Source organism: Mobula birostris, chromosome 3, assembly GCF_030028105.1.
Source record: "Mobula birostris isolate sMobBir1 chromosome 3, sMobBir1.hap1, whole genome shotgun sequence".
Classification (NCBI taxonomy): Eukaryota; Metazoa; Chordata; class Chondrichthyes; order Myliobatiformes; family Myliobatidae; genus Mobula; species Mobula birostris.
The window spans coordinates 133,796,100-133,814,089 of NC_092372.1; positions in this window are offsets into that span (position 1 = coordinate 133,796,100).

The window sequence follows — 17,990 nt, forward strand, 5'->3', positions numbered from 1 at the left end:
TGATGTTTCAATGACAAACTCTGAGTTTTGTTATTGGAACATTGGTTATAATGGATCTCTTTACCCAGCTAGAAGCCTGAAGAGAATTTATTTGCCAAATTTGTCTAACCTCTCCTTACAGCACGTGCCATTCTGGCAAACCTCTTCTGCATCTTCTCCAGAGACTCTTTGTTGTGCTTTGTAACTTCAAAACAGTAATCTAACTCAAAGGAAGACTCAGGAATCCAAAATGTGGGCCTAACTTCGTGTTTACTTTAAGCGAGGCACACACATAATACGTGGTAGCGTGATGACATGTGCAATTAACATATGATATGTGCCTATTTATTTAAATAACCAATTATGCTGAATCCAACAAGCCAGTACGTCATGGGTAAAACCCTTCCCACTTTTGAGCACCTCTACACAAAACATTGCCATAGGAAAGCAGCATCCATCATCCAAGACTCACACTACCCAGTTCATGCTCACTTTTTGCTGCTGCCAGCAGGAAGAAGGTACAGGAGACCTAGAACTCCCACCGCCAGATTCAGGAACAGTTATCACCCTTCTACCATCAAGCACCTGAACCAGAGCGGATAACTTCATTCAACGTCACTTGCCCCATCACTGAACTGTTCCCACAACCTATGGACTCACTTTCAAGAACCTATCATCTTATATACTCGATATTTATTGCTTATTGAATTACTATTATTATTTTTTTCTTTTTGTATTTGCGCAGATTGTTGTCTCTCACACACTGGCTGAACACTTGGTCAGTGTAGTCCTTCATTGATTCTATTATGGTTATTATTCTGTTGTGGATTTACTGAGAGTGTCTACAAGAAAATGAATCTTGGGATTTTACATGGTGACATGCACATACTTTGATACTAAATTTATTTTGAATTTTTCCACTTTTTAACTGTGGGAAAATAAATGGAAACTTAGGGTATAGACCAGGGTGTTTCAGCTTAATGCTGAAAGGTGAATGGAAAGGAATGTGGTTTTGGCATCATGCTGGATATGCTGCAGATAGTAGTGGATGATCAATTAAATGTGTAAGTTGATGGAGTGAAAAATAATGGTAAGGGACCAATGCAGTTCAGCAGGGGAGAAGTTGGGAGGGGAAAGATAGTTGTGAAATGGAATGGTTTGGATTGGTGGTCCATACATAGTGGAGGGCAATCCTTTGTTGAAGAGAAAAGACATATTAGAAACACTGACCCAGAAGGTAAAATAATCAACAATAATATGACAGAGATGGGAATGGAAGAGAGGGTCTTTACACGAAGTAGAGTAGGAGGAAGTTTGGTTAAAGTAGCTCTATTGCAGGCGTTTAACAGATATTATCCAGACATGAAAATAGAGAAGGAAAGGGACGACTTAGAGATTGACGACGGATTGGTGAGGAAATTTGTTTGTACTTCGCTCACCTTAATCCTGAAATTAGCTCTGCTTAAGATTTTATATAAGCAGCCAAATAGTTAAATTATTTGGAAACAGGCAAACCTGGAAGATTTGTAGTGCACATTTTAGTACTCTCTTAATATGTAAGTACATGAAGGTAGCATAAGGGCCAATTTTCCCTGGTGGGTACCCTGTGATCAACAAATCTGAAGTGTACGGCTGCTGCACCTGGGTGGAATAATGATCTACCAGGATTTCCTGTCAGTCTTTCCAGCAGTACAGTAAGAGGAGACTTTGGCTTCACATGATATGTGCAGACTCCTAGCTGATGAGAGATTAAAAAAATATTAGCCCTTATAGACCTCAAATTGAGCCCTAGTGAGACACTGATTAACAATATAAAAATTGGAACGTGCAATAATAATACTATTTATTGGCCTGGATATCCACAAGTAGAAAATGGATTGGTCATGATCATTTTACATTGTCAAATTTAATAACATTTGGGGATTTCATAAAAATATCCAACTAGGAGTAAATGAAATCATCCCTGGGATGCTAGTGCTTTCTTTGCAATTTTGCAGTTCTGCTCCTTGATGTTGGCAGGATGGCAGCAGATGTAAGGGAAGGCAAAGGGCTTCATACATAGAAGTGATACTGTAGGCAGGGAGAATTGCTGACCTTTGAAGTAACAAAATAAAGTTATTAATGCCTTTTTTAACAATGCACGACAATAAAGAGCTGAACTCTGGCAGGATTATCAAACATTAGGATGTACAGAGTTAGTTCAATAACCCCTTCAAAGTGAACAAAATGGTGTTATCATTATATGTAGCTCAGTACATTCTTAGTCTCACACTTATTCTTCTGTAGTAAGCCTGGAGGGTGACGAGTTTCTCCACTGCCAATTGGATCTCCAACATGGGCAGCAGCAGTATCTGTGCGGAAGAAAGGCCTGCCAATCTACTTCCATATCTTACCATGAAAACTCTATGGACTCCACGGTCCATAGGGTCACGAAGAGTCGAACTCGACTTAACGACTGAACAACAACAAGCATGCATGGTGAGCTGAAGCTCATTGATGGTATAGAATAGGCAAAGGTTAGGGAGGAAGGAAGGAACTCCTTACTGATGGCTTAGGGTACCTACCAGTTTAGCAGTATATTGTGGCATCATCTAGTAAGGGATAAAGACCAACTATCAAAATTATTCACCTTTCTTGGCAATAATATCCTCTGCCTTTAAGAATAAAAAAGACCTATGCACTTACTGATTGCTTCTGAATTGTACTTGGTGCAGAGAGCAGGATTAACTGGGCTGGCAGTTAACAAATTTATCAGGGTGCAATTTAAACTCAAAGAAAATAGAGAAAAAGAAATTTGATTTATATCGTGTCTTTCAGAACATTCCAAAGTACAAATGCCAATGAAATACATTTAAAGTTTTGTTAATCTTGAATCACAACAATGTGATAAAGACTAAATGGATTGGTTTAGTGAGCTTAATTAAGTGATAAATAAGGTAACAAGTTGCTTTGTACAAAGAAATGCTCTTTTGCTCGGCCACCGTTGCATCAGCTCGAGCGGACACAAAGGGGCTCAATGTAACATTTTATGCTAAAGCTGGCCTTGCTGAGATTACAGCAATTAGACCATAATTGTGGAGCGTTGCGTTAATGTGTAAATGTAGCTTATGTCTCCTGAATGAGCCTTGAACATACAGCCTGCTGATTGAGTCAAAACATCCTCTTTAGATACTTCAAAGGTCCTGACGAAGGGTCTCGGCCTGAAACGTCGACTGCACCTCTTCCTACAGATGCTGCCTGGCCTGCTGCGTTCACCAGCAACTTTGATGTGTGTTGCTTGAATTTCCAGCATCTGCAGAATTCCTGTTGTTCTCTTTAGATACTGTTTGATGCAACTCCTAAAAAAAAACTGTAATGGAAATTAAGGCATTGGATGGTTCTGAATCAGAATTAGAATCAAGTTTATTATCACCAGCATGTGACGTGAAATTTCTTAACTTAGCAGCAGCAGTTCAATGCAATTCATAATCTAGCAGAGAGAGAACAAATAATAATAAATAAAATAAAATAAAACTTAATAATAAATAAACAAGTAAATCAATTACGTATATTGAATAGATTTTTAAAAAGTGCAAAAACAGGAATACTGTATATGTAAAGAAAGTGAGGTAGTGTCCAAAGCTTCAATGTCCATTTAGGAATCAGATGGCAGAGGGGAAGAAGCTGTTCCTGAATCGCTGAGTGTGTGCCTTCAGGCTTCTGTATCTCCTACCTGATGGTAACAGTGAGAAAAGGGCAGTCCCTGGGTGCTGGAGGTCCTTAATAATGGACGCTGCCTTTCTGAGACACCGCTCCATAAAGATGTCCTGGGTACTTTGTAAGCTCGTGCCCAAGATGGAGCTGACTAGATTTATAACCTTCTGCAGCTTCTTACGGTCCTGTGCAGTAGTCCCTCCACACCAGACAGTGATGCAGCCTGTCAGAATGCTCCTCACGGTACAACTATAGAGGTTTTTGAGTGTATTTGTTGACATGCCGAATTTCTTCAAATTCCTAATAAAGTATTGCCACTGTCTTGCCTTCTTTATAACCACATTGATATGTTGGGACCAGGTTACATCCTCAGAGATCTTGACACCAAGGAACATGAAGCTGCTGACTCTCTCTACTTCTGATCCCCTATGAGGATTGGTATGTGTTCCTTCGTCTTACCATTCCTGAAGTCCACAATCAGCTCTTTTGTCTTACTGACATTGAGTGCCAGGTTGTTGCTGCAGCACCATTCCACTAGTTGGCATATCTCACTCCTGTACACCCTCCCGTCACCACCTGAGATTCTACCAACAATGCTTGTATCATCAGCAAATTTATAGATGGCATTGGAGCTATGCCTAGCCACACAGTCATGTGTATATAGAGAGGAGAGCAGTGGGCTAAGCACACATCCCTGAGGTGCACCATTGTTGATCATCAGCGAGGAGGATATGTTATCACCAATCCCCACAGACTGTGGTCTTTCCGTTAGGAAGTTGAGGATCCAATTTCAGACGGAGGTACAGAGACCCAGGTTCTGCAACTTCTCAATTAGGATTGTGGGAATGATGGTATTAAATGCTATTCTATGTGATATGACTTGTAAAATTTTAGAATAGTGAACAGGTATACTGAGACCATGGCTGGAAACAAATGCAGTAACAGCTTCTATATGTACAATACTCTTAGCAATAAACTCCTCTCCCCACACCCCCACCCCAAGGTGCTCTATAGGAACATTGGTAATGCCAGAGTACAAAAGGATAAAAGGCATTGGGGCAATGGGCAGAAGGATTGCATTAAAACATGTATCTTAAAAGAAGAAAGACATTTAGGGAAGGGATTTCAGAATTTAAAGTCTTTGCATCTCATGTTACAATTGCCAATGGCAGAGAGATTAAATTTGGAGATGTTCAGAAAGTAAGAATTAGAGGTCAATAAATCTAGAAGGTTTATAGGGCAGCAGAAATTACAGAGATAGGAGGACTTGAAATCATGGAAGGATTTGAAGACAAGAATACAATTTTTAAAATCAAGACTTTGCTAATCTATTGCTGGTATAGTCATCATCATAGCTTGTCACACCAGACAGCCAGCCACTCTAGTCTTGTTTGGTTGATGTTGAGCAGGCCAGTGTCAGCTAAATCAGGTGAGAGTGGGCAGTTGCACCAAATGTGTTCAATGTTCTGCACCCTTTCGCCACGCTCACAGGATTCGCTGGTCTTTAAACCCCACTTCACCATATTGTCTCCCGTCCTACAAACTCCCGCTCTCGCTCTGTTGAGAGTGCACCACTTCCGTCTGTCAAGCAGTGCCCCGTCTGCCAACATTTCTGTGGGGTCTTGCACTGTATTGTTTGGTGGAGTTCTGGCTTCCGTTTGTTGCCAGAGGTCAATCCTGATATATTTGGGGGGATGTTCCGTGCGGTATTTCCTCCACTGTAGCAAAGCTTTTCCTCGATTTTAGGCAGTTGGAAACTGGCACATGATGGTGTAGTGGGTGCCGTGGATCCGAGTTCTGTTTACCTTTTTCAATTGTTGTTGTAGTGTGTCTTCGGATCTCTGGGGGAGCAATGCCTGCAAGTCTGTAGATGATGTTAATGGGTGTGGGGCGCAGTGTGCCCGTGGTTATTTGACAGGCTTCGTTAAGCAACGGGTCTATTTTCTTTGCATGGGCTGATCTGCCCTACACAGGTGGGCAGAATTCTGCAGGTGCATAGTAGAGTGCTAGGGAGGTTGATCTAAGTGTGTGAGCATTAGCTCCCCATTTTATGCCTGCTAATTCTTTCAAGGGAGAATTGCTAGAGCCAACTTTCCCTCGGAGTTTTTGGACGTGGGTGGCAAATGAGAGCATCCTATCCAGTGTCACGCCTAGGTAAATTGGAGTTGAATGGTGTTTGAACTCCTTCCCACACGAGAAGATCTTGAGTTTCCGAGCTGCTTCTTGATTCCTCAGGTGGAATGTATACACGTGAGTTTTTGATGGATTTGGGTTCAGAGACCATTTTTCGTAATACTGTTTCATTGCTTCAAGGACTGCTGTAAGTCATACTTCAACTTCTTGGAAGGAGTTAGCTTGCATTGCTATGCATAGGTTGTCTGCATAGATAAACCTGCGCGTGTTAGGAAAGGTTGGTTGGTCATTTGTGTAGACATTGAACAGTAGAGGTGCTAGGACTGATCCCTGTGGTAGTCCGTTCTTTGTGGACGCCACCTGCTCTTAATTCCATTCATTTCTACATAAAATCTGCGATTTTCTAGGAGGCTTCTTATTACTTTGACTGCGGTTTCATTCTTTAACATTTTAGATAATTCCAGTAGAATGCCTCTGTGATTCACAGTGTTGTATGCTGCTGTTAAGTCAACGAATACTGTCCCTGTAATTTGTCGCATTTCAAAGCTATCCTGAATATACTGGGTTAAGTTCAGGACTTGACCGCAGCAAGAGCGGCCTGGCCTGAACTGGCTTGGTCTGGTGTTAGAAGATCTTCAACTGAGGGGGATATTCTTTTCAGTATGAGTCTGTCGTAGAGTTTATAGAGGGTGCAGAGCAAGAAAATCAGTCTGTAATTTTTAAGAATATTGGAATCTTTATTAGGTTTTAGGAGAGCAACAGCTTTGGCTCTTCTCCACTTTTTAGGTATTTTTAATGATCTTAGGCAACAGTTAAAAAGGGACAGAAGCCAGTGGAGTGCTTTAGGTCCAAGATGTTTAAGGAATTCATTAAAAATCCCATCTATACCAGCAGCTTTGTTGGATTTTAGCTGTGATACTTCATCCTTTAATTTTTCTAGGGTGAGAGACGGGAAGTTGTTATTCCCGTTTGAGAGAGCTGACTCCATCTCCTGATTTTGCTTTTTGTTTTGCCTCCGTTCCTTGTTATTTGGTTGACCAATTAGTATTAGTTGGTGGGCAACCTGACTGGGTGTTACAGCAGCAATTCTCTGTGGTGGTCTATTGTCTGAGTTGAGTTTCCGAACAGTTGCCCATGCCTTCTTACTGTTCTTGGTCATGACTGTGTTTTCTATCAGTTCCTGCCAACGCTGTGGTCTCTGTTGGCTCAGTAGGGACTGAACTGACTCTCCCATTTCAATTGTGTCTTGACCAAACGGGTCTTGATCGTATAAGTTGACATACTCATCATAATTTTGCTTGATATCACTAGTCAATCCCTGAATATATTTGATTCTGCAGCCTCTAGGTATGTTCTGCTGCATTACTCTCCAGATTAGTCGGACAAATTCATCATAATGATCAGGTTCTGGTGGTATGGTATCGATAAGCTGATCAAGGGATTCTGCGAAAGATGTCCAATTCGCTTTTCTCAGGTTAAATCTTGGTAGGTACTTTGATGGTACAGGTCTCAGAACTGGAAGGGATTGAACCTGGGCTGGTCAGTGTTGGGATTTGGGTATATGTTGGAGGACTGTTTGTGTGAAGAGGTTGGAGCTTGCTGAGGTAACAAAGGCAAGGTCTGGGTTGTATCCTTTTCTCCATCTGGCACTTGTGAAGGTAGGGGTGTCCTTTGACTCATATAGTAGCTCGAGGCTGTTGTTTAGAGCCCATGATACAACTTCTTCTTCATTTGCATCGTCATCTTCGTATCCCCAGTTGGTGCTATGGCTATTAAAGTCATCAATAATGAGGTACATTTTGTCCAGGAGATCTAGGGTAGGTGGCCACATGAATGGTTCATTAGGGGGTTTGTAGACTGAGATGATATTTATGTGTTTTGTTTCAACTTTCAGAAATTCCGTTGAGTCAGCTTGGATGTTTGCTATGCTCATTACTTTATCTTTAACAAAGGTTGCACTTCCATAAGTTTGGCTAGGGGTGTCAATAGCCAAGTGCATTCCTGGCACATAGGGTTGGTTGTTCAGCCTGTAAGTTTCTTGTATGCACAAGATGTCCGGTTCTAAGTTTGCCAGGATGTCTGTTTTACTGTGGCTGAAGCCTTTGATGTTGTGGCTAATGATTTTCATGATTTCCAGTGGGCCGAGGGGTTATCCTTTTACCACCCACTGGATCACTTGGTCTGGCGCGTAATGTCAGGATTGGTCTCCTTTCGGATTAACAGGGTCACGGCGTGAACGTTCCTGACTCGACGCCGGCTGGTATAGTGTGGCAAATGTTATGACTAACCTGATTGTAATCCTGAACTCTTACCCAACAATTAAAATCTATTAAAGTATAAACTCACATTCAGAATGCAAAAATATCCTATTAACTTACAGAAATAACAGACTTTAATATAAACAAATATACACATTATTACAACAATTTTTTGTGACACAGAAAGCATTTCAGAAGAAGGACTAATTACAGATTTCATGTAGAGTTTCCATTCTATCAATAACAAAATGTACAAAAATACTTCTTGAACTTTTGATTAAGCATTCAGACAACTGATCCTAGCAGAGCCAAATCACAGTGTGTGGAATGAACCATCATGCATGGAATCTAAATAGTCAGTAATTATATTCTGAAAGGCATCTGTGTGTGTGTTACCTTTCACTGCATCTGGCAATTAACTGCTTTCCCTCATTATATTACAACTTTGAAGTGTAGAGCTGATTAATCAGTACATTCAACTTGTTTTTATATTGGAATTCACAATTACATTTAATTTGGTACAAATCACCAACTGCAGCAGTTTAAACTGATCTGGAAATTAGGAATGTTTTCCAAATTTTCAGATCTTACCCATATTAACGAGAGTATACAGGCAGAACTTTTGATGAAACACGAAGTACCTGGTGTTCCTTTTATCCAATTTTTCTTAAAGAGATTTAAAGATTAGCTTTGTTTGTCACATATGCATTGAACCAACAAGTGAAATGCGTTGTTTGTGTCAAATCAAATCACCGAAGATTGTACTGGGTAGCCTGCAAGGGTTGTGCTTTTGATGCCAAGTAACATGCCCACAACTCACTAACCTTCAACATACGTTTTTGGAATGTGGGAGCAAACTGAAACACCTGAGGAAATCCATGCAATCTTGGGGATAACATAAAACTCTTTACAGCCAAGGGTGGGAATTAAATGCCAATCGGTGATTACTAGTGCTGTAAAGCAATGTGCTAACTACTATTCTATCATGCTAAATAAAGGCAATGTGAAAGCATGTGCCTATGGTGTCAGAACACTTGCATGGTAAAAGCAGACAAAATTATGTCTTGATGGTGCGTGCAGTATAGTTTTCTCCAGTTGAGGTAATCTCTCTTCTTTGTCTGAACTTTGACCATCATCAAGACTGAAAGACACCTCAGTTAATTTGTAAGTTTTCAAATGGCACAACAATTGATGGAGTCGTGGGTAGTGAGGAAGTCTGTCAAATAGTGCAGAAGGATATAGATCAGTTAGTAATTTGGGCAGGTTAAAAGCAGATGGAATTTGTTTGGGACAAAATCGAGGCATGGTATTTTGAGAGATGAAATGCAAGAAGAAATATGCAGTAAATGGCCAGACACTGTAAAGCACTGACATACAGAGGATCTTGAGGTTCATGTCCGAAGCAATATGTGCATAGGGTAGGAAAGAAAGCATACAGCATTCTTGCCTCCATTATTTGCAACATTGAATGTGTAAAAGTCAGAAGGACACAGCGCAGCTGTATAAACCTTTGGTTAGGCCACGTTTGGTTATGTGCAATTCTAGTCGACAAACTACAGGTATAATATGGAGACTCTGGAGACAGTGCAGTAAAGGTTTTGCAGGGTGTAGCCTGGATTGGAGTGTATTAGCCATAAGCAGAGGGTAGGATGGGTGACTTTCTCTGGAATGCAGGAGGCTAAGGAGTGAACTGGTACAAGTATATAAAATTATGAGCGGCATGGACAGGATCAATAGTCTGTGCCTTCTTCACAGAAATTTCAAAAGTTGACGGATATAGGTTTAAAGTGAGGGCAATAAAGTTTAAGGGAGTGGTGCGAGGCTAGATTTTTTTTAAACAGAAAGCACTACGTGCTTTGAATTTGCTGCCAGTGTTAATGACAGAAGCAGATATAATAGCAATGTCCAAGAAGTATTTAGACAGGCAGGAAGCAGAGGGACAAACATCATGTGTAAGAGATGAAATTAAACTGGCATCCTAGCTTGTGTGTACATAGTGAGCTGATGACCTGCTTCTGTCCAGCACTTTCATATGTTCTACAATCTATCACTAGAACATAAATCAATGCATTTCACTGCATGTTTCAGTGTCCACATGACAAACAAAGATAACCTTTAGGACTCATTGCCCTTTGATACCAATATGATTTTTCAGTGATAAAATGCTTGGCTTTATCTAGCTCTCCTCCCTTTTACAGTGTATCAGATAAGGAAATCAATATTGTGTGTCATGTCATTTCATGTTGTACCATCACATATTGTTCTCTTATTTGCAATTGTCCTTGGAGTTCTTCAAGGAGGTACCCAATAGAGTAGATGTGGGTAGGGTAGCAGGTGCTGACTTTGGACTTTAGCAAGCACTTTGACAAAGTCCCTCATGTCAGGCTAGTCCGGAAGATTAGAATGTATGGGACCCAGGGGGAGATAGCACATTGAGTTCATAATTGGCTGAGTGCGAGGAAGCAGAGTGTGAAGGTTGAGGATTGTTTCTCAGTCTGGAAGCATGTACGCAGTGGTGTACCACAAGGGTCAGTGCCAAGAGCTTTTTTTGTCATTTATATCAATAATCTGGATGTGAATATATGATGAGTAACTTTATGTATGATGTTAAATATGTGAAGTTGGAAATAATGTAGAAGGTTATGAAAATCTATAGGTGATATTGATCAGCTAATTATGTGGGCTAAGGATTGGCAAATGGATTACAATACAGATAAGTGTGAGGTATTGTATTTCAGGAGATCTATCGTTTCCAGGATTACTCTATTTCTCTGCTTGAATAATGAACAGTATTATTTACTTGTCAGTCCATCGGGACCTCAGCAAGAGAGGACGTGAAGCTATTGGTCAAGGCCCTAACAATCTCATCTCTTGCCTCTCTCAATAGCATGGGATATATCCCATCATGCCCTCAGGAATTATCAACATTAATGTTCTTTAAGAGACCCAACCTTCTTTTTCTCAGAATGTGCTGGCATATTATCACACTCCACACTAGTCTCCTTATCCTCTCTGTCCTTTTCCCTGGATACAAACTACTCATTTAGGACCTCACCCACATATTCCACTCCCAAGCTCATGTTCCCTCCTTTATCCTTGTGTGGGCCTGTGACTCCTTCAGTATCCACTTGCTCTCAATGTAGCTTAAGATTGCCTTTCATCCTACTTCCCATGGACTTTTTCTGGCCCCTCCCAACTCTCCCAATTTCCTTCTTGAGTTCTTTCTGGCTTCTTTATAATCCTGAAGGGTTCTGTTTCCTTTTTGCTTTCTTTTGTTTTTGGCGTGTGCGTGCATGCGTGTGTGTCTGTGCGTATGCATCTGTGTGTGCGTGCATGTGCGATGTTGGCGGGATGATGTCTTTCTCATGCCTTTACAAGGCGTGGAGTGTGAGAGAGAGGCTGTGTGGCGCGTCACTCCTCACACAGACATTTTGCAGTAATTTTCCCTTTATTTTACGAGGTCGAGTTGCAATCTCGACATTCAACCCGGCACGGATGGAAAGTGTATGCGGGAGCGGCCCCAACTGGGTTTAAACCCGGGAACCTTCGTTCCGGAGTCCAGCACTGATTTCATTGTGCCACCAGCCAACCCACCCCCTCCTTTTTGCTTCCTAAACCTTATGTATTCTTCCTTTGCCATAGCCTTCAACCTGATAGCATGTTTACTGCTACAATATGGTCATTCTCAGGTTGGAGATGCAACACCTCGTATTTTGTCTGGTAGCTTCCAACTTGATGGCATGAACATTGATTTCTCTAACTTCCAATAATTTCTGCTCCCATCTCTCTCTTTTTCCTTTCCTTATTCTGTCTCCCTTCTCATCCCTTCTCTTCTCCTCATCTACGCATCATCTCCCTCTGGTGCCCTTCCTGCTTCCTTTTCTACCATGGTCCACTATCCTCTCCTATCAGGTTCCTTCTTCTTCACCTTTTTACCTCTTCCACATATCACTTCCCAGCTTCTCACTTCACCCCTTTCCCCAACCACTTCCCTTCCTCAGCTGGTTTCACCTATTAGCTGCCAGCTTGTACTCCTTCCACTCCCCATCTTCTTACTCTGGATTGTTCTCCCTTCCCAGTCCTGATGAAGGGTCTTGTCCGAAAACGTTAACTGCTTATTTCTCTTTATAAATGCAGTCTGACCTGCTGAGTTCCTCCAGCATTTTGTGATTGCTGCTCAGGGGTTCTAGCATCTGCAGAAGCTCTTGTTTTTATTATATGTTTCCTTTCACTTCTTGACTAAATTCAATACTTCTCTCAACATCCAAAGTTCTCTTAACATGCCATCCTCGTACTACCTGCTTACTGGAACATACCTGTCCTGTATTCTGTGCATTTGGTCCTTAAACACCCTCCACATGTCAGATGTGGATTTGCCAATAAAAAGTGATTCATAATTAACTTTACAACATTTACCTTGCCTCAATGTAATACTGTCTTGCAAGGTCCACACATATCCTTATCTATGTCTATCTTGTGATCTCTATTCCCTAACTGTTCTTCCACTGTAAGGTCAGCCACCTGCTCAGGCTTACTACCCGACACCAGGTCCAGTACGGCCCCTCCTTTTGTTGGACTATCTTCATATTGATTTCAGAAACCCTCCTGGATGCACCTAGTAAAATCTCCCACATCTAAATCTCTTACACTAAGGAGGACTCAGTTTATGTTAGAAAGTTGAAGTCACCCATGGCAACAACCCTGTTGTTTTTACCTGTTCCTCTAATCTGTTGCATATTTATTCCTCAATGTCCCGGTGACTGCTGGGAGGTCTGTAGTTTAATCCTATCAGAGTTGTTTCACCTTCCTTATTTTTTGAGTTCTACCCATATAAACTCATCTAGACTCAGTGAATGAGCTTTCCATTATATCACCTCTGAGTGTAGCTGTGATATTGTCCCTAATTAATAGAACAACTCCCCATTCCCCACCCACCCCACCCTTTATCTAATTCTCTATCTTTGCTAAAACATCCAAGTCTTGGAAAATTAAGATTTCTTTACTCTCCACCTCTCAATCAAGTCTTTACTATGGTCACATCATGGTTCTATGTAATGATTCACACTCTAAATTCATTCCCCTTGCCCATTATATTCCAAGCATTAAAATACACACCGTTCAACCCATCTGTCTAATTATGTCTAATAACTTGCTCCTGCCCGCTCTTACTGGTCTTCACATCTGTCTTCATCTCAAACCCTCCAATTACAATTGTAACCTGTTTTGGCAGTAGACAAATTACAGTGCATCCAAGTTGTTCTGCAGGAAGGAGTTAATTCTAACTATCACTAAAGCATTTCGTCACAGTAGATGTGACTGCTAATTGTCTATAGTCATCGAGGCAGCTCACCCTACTTTTCTTGGACACTAGTATGACTGCTGCCCTTTTGAAGTGGGTGGGAACCTCAATCCATAGCACTGAGAGGTTGATAAACTTCTTTAATACTTCAGCCAGCTGGTTAGCACAGATTTTCAATACCCAGCTAGGATCACCATCTGCTCCAGACATCATACAAGGTTCATCCCCTTGAAGAATCTTCTGACATCATTCCCCAGGACAGAAATCACAATATTATTCTATAGGAATTAGCATAGATGCATTGTAATTCTACATTTCAAAGTGAGCATGAAGAGCATTGAGCTCAACAGGGAATGAAACATCACTGCCAATTATGGTGATAGGTTTCGCCTTATAGGAAGTAATGACATGCAAACCATGCCACAACTGTTGTGCATCCAATTGTCTTTCTAACTTAACATGGAATTGCTTTCTCAGTCTCACGATGGTTTTCTGTAGGTTGCACCTGGACTTCTTGTAGGATTCCAGATCACTGGCGTTGAACAACATAGATCTAGTCCTCAGCAGATTGCAAATTTTCAGGTTCATCCAGGGCTGCTGGTTTGGAAAAACTCAATAGATTACTGTAGAATGCCTCTGGAACACCAATGATGCCTTAGCAAGTTTAGCAAATGTGACGTCAAATATGAATGGTGCTTTGGAATATACGTCCAATCATCAATTGTATCATAATTCAACCTGATAATATGAAATTCAAAATTCTAAGTGCCAACCATAAAATCCAATGTAATGGAGCTTGGATTTTAAAAGTTATCACTTTCATCAAGAGTTAATTATATAACATTTTGTCATGAGACCTGCCGGCCTTTGTGATGAGCCGTAGGGTGGTAGTTTTCTAGGTTCCTCAAGCACCAGCATTTACTAATTGTTGTCTTATCAGGAGTCGTTAAACCCTTGTGATTTCTGTTTAAACTTCTCAAGTTAATTGTGACTGTCATGGGTTTTCCACAGTCCGTGAGTATTTTAGGTGGACTCCTGATTAGCACTCGTTACAGGGTCCCTTGTGTTGAGAATGATTTGTCTTGTGGTGTCACTCCATCATGACCCTGTGATCAATGGACACAGCAGAGGTACAGCAGCCACTTGAGCATTGGTCAGCTAGAGGCGATTATGGCTTCTTTAATCATTTCTTGTCCTGAGTCTATGTTCCAAGTGTCCGAGTCTATGTTCTAAATGTCCTGAGTCTATGTTCTGAGTGTATGTTCCTAGCTTCTCCAGTCTACATTCAAGATTTTGTCCACAGTTCTTTAGGTTGATAAGTTTCATTAGTGCTCCCATGGTATTCAATGTTTCCAAGTTATATGCAATGTTACAAATTTTCCAGCCCTGTCTTGAGAGCATTGGGTCTGTTTCAAGTTTTCCAGCCCTGCCTTGAGGGCATCAGGTCTGTTTCGAATTTTGCAGCCCTGTCTCAAGTACCACAAGGCCCCCTGAGCCAACAGGTGCTGACTTTAGGGAGGGAGATACTGTCACGGGCCTCAGTGATGAGCTGTAGAGCTTTGGGCTTCTAGGTTTCTCAGACACCTGTATTTACTAGTGTTGTTAAGCCCTTGTGCTTTCTGTTTAAGGTTGTCAAGTTAATTGTGACTGGCACGGGTTTTCCTCAATCTGTGATCAGTTGAAGTGTACTCCTGATTAGTGTTTATTACAGAGTCCTTTGTGTCGAGAACGATTTGTCTCACAATGTTGTGCCCCCAATCCACTGTTGGAATTCCTATGTATAAACATTTGTTTCCATCTCTACATGGGAGTCTGCTGTTCCTCCGCACCTGGGTTCATCATTGCCAGCACTCACCATGACACACTCATTGCCAAAGCTTTATAAAATGTACATTTAATGGAAAGTACTTAAATAATTCTGCAAAAACGTACAGGCCTTTAATCATAACCACTACAGCGTGTCATTTTAAAAAACATTTTCGCAGTAAAACCCTATATAAAAGTGAGTTTACAATTCTGTTACAAAATTGTTGATGCACCAGGGATTAAGTGGGAGCTACAGTGCTGTCTTCACATGTCTAGGCTCTAGACTCAAGAACAGTCCAGTCCAGACAGAGAGAATGTAAGTTTCCTCTCTCTGATTGTCATTCAAAGAGGCAAGTGAAATGAGCTTGCACTGCCTCACTCCAGCTGAAAGGGAACAAAATTGCATGACAATAAATTATTTAAATGTAATGTAATGTAAGCAAAACAGAATTTCACATTGCTATATTGTATTGTAATTCAATCGAGACTGAGTTTGTGACTCTCTTAATCATTATATGTGGCAAAATTTCAAATGATTCTTATCATTTATCATGGGAAGTTTATATGCGTTTCACCAGTTAAAGCAAAAGATTTCATAATGTTTGAGAACCAATGAACTTCTTATTCTGTTATGCCAGATTGGAAAGTTAATGACTGTATATCTGTGACAAATACCAATAGTTCCCCAAAATCATTATCTATTACATTTTTAACAACTAAACAGAAGTATCCATTGTCATCAAATTTCAGTGCTTTTAATTATGCTTGTAATTAGTACAGGTCTGCAGAGAGTGTTTTGTACCACAGAACTGTAGAGGTTCCTAGCGTAAGACCTATTTTCTCGCTGTATCCCCTATCAAAACTGCTCAGACAATGAAGAGGGTCTGATGAATATATCAGGGAACATTGGCACAGGCTTTCTGCCTCCAGTTATCTCCCACAATAACCAGAAAATATCTGGTCAAGATGTAAAAGGCCTATCTTTCAAAGTTCAATGCCAATTTATTATGTCACCATATAACTGCCCTGAGATTCACTTTCCTGTGGGCATTCACAAGAAATACAAAGAAACACAATCGAATCAATGAAAAACTAACAAAGGTAGGCAAACATTCAATGTGCAAATTACAACTAACTGTGCAAATACAGAAGGAAAACAAAATAATAACAATCGATAAATACTGTAAGTAATAAATAATGTTGATAACAGGAGTTGTAGAGTCTGGTGCAAAGTATCCCATAATCCATCAATGAGGCAGGAAGAGCAGCAGAGTCTTGAACTGTACATTGGAGAAACTCTGCCATTGCAGTTCTCCTGACAGACATGACAGGGGACAATGTTACACCCAAGCTGTGTACAACACACACAAAATTCAGGCAAATCAAGCAGCATCTATGATGGAAGCAAACAGTCAATGTTTCAGCCCAATGCCAGATTAGGAGATATTTCTGAATTTCTCTGATATGAACACATTTCTAAATAGCTGAATAAAGCATGTCAGTCCGGTGCTATACTATAAACTGAGTCCCATCAAACTATTCTGATAGCATCAATCCTATAACTGTTGATCTAAATCAATGCCATTCTTCTTCTGTTGTACCCACCCATCAGCATACCCTCATGTGGAATGCAGGATGACATATTTGTGAAGATATTGTGTGTGTGTATATATATGTATACACACACAGTGGCATGCAAAAGTTTGGGCACCCCGGTCAAAGTTTCTGCTACTGTCATAAGGTTAAAGATGAAATAGTCATTTCAACATTTAAAGCAAGACTAGTGTATTATTTTTGTTTTGTACAGTTTTAGAGTGAAAAAAAGGAAAGGAGCACGATGCAAAAGTTTGGGCACCCCAAGAGATTTGAGCTCTCAGATAACTTTTACCAAGGTCTCAGACCTTAATTAGCTTGTTAGGGCTATGGCTTGTTCACAGTCATTGTTAGGAATGGCCAGGTGATGCACATTTCAAAGCTTTATAAATACCCTGACTCCTCAAACCTTGTCCTAACAATCAGCAGCCATGGATTCCTCTAAGCAGCTGCCTAGCACTCTGAAAATTAAAATAAATGATGCCCACAAAGCAGGAAAAGGCTATAAGAAGATAGCAAAGTGTTTTTGGGTAGCTGTTTCCTCAGTTCGTAATGTAATTAAGAAATGGCAGTTGACTGGAACAGTGGAAGTCAAGTTGAGGTCTGGAAGACCAAGAAAACTTTCTGAGAGAACTGTTCGTAGGATTGTTAGAAAGGCAAATCAAAACCCCCTTTTGACTGCAAAAGACCTTCAGGAAGATTTAGCAGACTCTGGAGTGGTGGTACATGTTCTACTGTGCAGCGACACCTGCACAAATATGACCTTCATGGAAGAGTCATCAGAAGAAAACCTTTCTTGCGTCCCCACCACAAAATTTCAGCACCAGATGTTTGCAAAGGAACATCTAAACAAGCCTGATGCATTTTGGAAACAAGTCCATGGACTAATGAAGTTAAAATAGGACTTTTTGGCCGTAATGAGCAAAGTTATGTTTGGAGAAAAAAGGGTGCAGAATTTCATGAAAAGAACACCTCTCTAACTGTTAAGCACTGGGGTGGATCAATCATTCTTTGGGCTTGTGTTGCAGCCAGTGGCACTGGTAGATGGAGGAATGAATTCAATTAAATACAGTTGGCCCTCCATATCTGTGGGTTCCGCATCCACGAATTCAACCAACCACGGATCGAAAATATTCGAAAAAAATTCCAGAAAGTTCCAAAAAGCAAAAAACTTGAATTTGCCGCACGCTGAGCAGTACACTGAATCCATGCGAATGAAGTGATGTATA